At 39.7% G+C, this 2,619-nt stretch overlaps 1 non-coding gene across 1 annotated transcript; it reads right to left on the bottom strand.

Annotated features, from left to right (window-relative positions):
- Positions 1 to 668: 668 nt before the first annotated feature.
- Positions 669 to 775, bottom strand: LOC143961160 (U6 spliceosomal RNA). The gene has a single exon (XR_013270426.1). It is a non-coding gene; the product is annotated as a U6 spliceosomal RNA (small nuclear RNA).
- Positions 776 to 2,619: the final 1,844 nt, after the last annotated feature.

The following is a 2,619-nucleotide window of genomic DNA, read 5'->3' as shown; positions in this document are numbered from 1 at the left end:
TGAGGAGACAGAAAATCAGGAGGGGCTGGCGGGGAGGAGCGCATCACGAGAGGTCTGACTAAATACAATCTCTTAGCAGCAGGGACCTGATCTACCCGTCAGCTAGCTGTGATTGACAGGTAGATCAAAGCGGAAGCTGTCATGGTGCCCCCTACTGGCAATGCCTGAATGGTCAGGTGTGCGGCACTTACTATTGCGAGCCGTGTTGGCCGCTGCTGGTGTAGCACCTCCCACACACCTCACATACTCCAAAGTCTTGCAGGACGCAGCTGCTAACGGGAACTGAGTTCCTGTTGTGGAAAAAGTACAGGAACTCCGTTCCCATGTGTTCCCGCAGGACTTGAGCCCCGCCTCTGTCAGATTTTTATTTCTGTCTGCATTTCTTTTGCATATTTACACTGTCTGATGAAATCGTTGTCAGCAGGATTCGAAATAAGGAGAAATCTTCATAACTGATCCCTGGATAGCAATAGAAACCTATCAGGAGGTTTTTTTTTGTTTTTTCTCACAATATAAATTTTTATTGAAAATGTTTGAAAGTATACAAGTATACAGATAACACAGGTAAAACGATAAGTGTTCAGGAAGTTTTACAAAAAAGGGGGGATTTATACATAAAATAGCTAACAAACCAAAAAATATAAAAGAACATAAAAAGGATGGGGTACAAAAATATGGAAAACTTGCCGAGTTTGCATGTCATTCTTGCGCAGGGGCCATGCTAATCTTCTCTGTATCGTTCCAATTTTAGTATATGTCCTGCCGAAGCGAGGATCAGGAGTTCTAATACTTACCTTTTCTACCCAAAACTAAAAAGAAAAATATGTTTTTAGAAAGACTCCTGTGAGTGTACTTCATGTGATTGCACGATCAGGAAAAAAGAAATCTCTAAATGCCAAGTTTGCATTTTCATTTTCTAAATGCCAAATTTTGCAATTTTTTATTATAAATTCTGTTTATTTTTTCAAAAAGACTCCACGAATAAATACAGCCATGTTCATTACATATTTACATAACACTTTACATTTAACATTTAACATAATACATTACATTCAACATTTTGCAATTTGAAGATATCTTCATCCCCCTGAGGAAGATCAGGACGGAATACGATCAAAATGCATTGGGATTTTCTGAGCAGTAGCATCCAGTGTTGAGAAATACACTTTGCATTTCTTGCTATCTGCATATGTAACATTGACATCTAATTTTTTTGAATATCATGCATACCAGAGCTCATGTAGTTCTTAATTCATGTTCCATATATATTTGTATGCAATAAACAGAATTTTTATATATATTTGATCTAGTTTAATTTTTTTCAGCTGCCTATAGGCTCTTGGGTAGGCTTGTGCAATTCGTTTCGTAACGAATCGAAATTCGGCCGAAATTTGGCATCTTTCGGACAATCGGATGCATCCGAATATCCGAATAAAAAAAATAACGAATTACAACGAATACGAAAGAAATATAACCAATGAATTCGAATGAATTCGACATGATTCAGTAATTCTTTAAAGATCTAATGAAACAAAAGGTCAGCTCAAAGTAAATCTTATAGTCCAATCAGCTAATTAATTTTGTGCCGGAGGATGGATTACTGGCAAAGTGCATTCCTGAGAACTGAGTGAGAAGGGTGTTGTATTGTATTTGAGCCGAGGAGAAGAGACGTTGTCATTGTGTGTGTTAAAAGATTCAATAAACAAACGACTTTCCAAACTACGAATCATTATCAGGAATGTCTATACATACATAAATAGCGAATTTCAACGAATACGAACGAATGAATTCGACACTCTACGAATAATAACGAATTATCCGAAAACGTATTAACGTAACATAACGAATATAACAGAACGAAATGATGTATTTTACGAATGACAACGAACCGAAACTAATTGAAATTTTCCGTTGTGCACAAGTCTACTCTTAAGCCCCATACACACTATCAGATTATCTGCTGAGTTTTTCCTTCAGATTTACCAAAACCATGTAGTAGAAGGGCCTGCCTGATTGCATACACATTGAAACTCCTAAGGTTTGTCCTCATATTATATGGTTTGGGTAAATCTGAAGGAAAAACTCAGCAGATAATCTGATAGTGTGTATGGGGCTTTAGGAGCATTTTTTTCAATTTTACACATTTCATATTGCTTTTTCTCCTCCAATGATCAGACTTCTGCTAACGCACCCCTCACCCACCGCACAGCCATTCAGTGGGAGAGCCAGTGTGCTACTGTCCCTCCTCCTCCTCCTTCAGCTCTCTGGCTTCCTTATGCAGCACAGAACAGAGAGTATGCAATCGCTTATAAAAGAATGGGGAAAAAATTTATGTTTTTTATATCTATACACAAATGTTTTGCCTTTCATTTCCATTTTAACCGATTCGCAACCGACGCGCGATGATGTACGTCGGCAGAATGGCACGGACAGGCAAATGGGCGTACAGGGTTTGAATTTGCCTTCGTGCCATAGTGTGCGCGCCGCCGACGTGCACGCGTGGCGGTCTGGACCTCTGTGAACCCGATCGCGGGTACCACGGACTCGATCGCCGCGGGGATACCCATGAACGTCTCACGGGGAGGAAGAACGGGGAGATGCCGATGTAAACAGCATCTT

Source organism: Lithobates pipiens, unplaced genomic scaffold (genome assembly GCF_037356315.1).
Source record: "Lithobates pipiens isolate NorthernLeopardFrog02 unplaced genomic scaffold, aLitPip1_a1.2 Scaffold_11, whole genome shotgun sequence".
In the NCBI taxonomy this organism is placed as follows: domain Eukaryota; kingdom Metazoa; phylum Chordata; class Amphibia; order Anura; family Ranidae; genus Lithobates; species Lithobates pipiens.
Note: the sequence above shows the minus strand (reverse complement) of the source record. Positions and strands in the feature narration are given on the sequence as shown.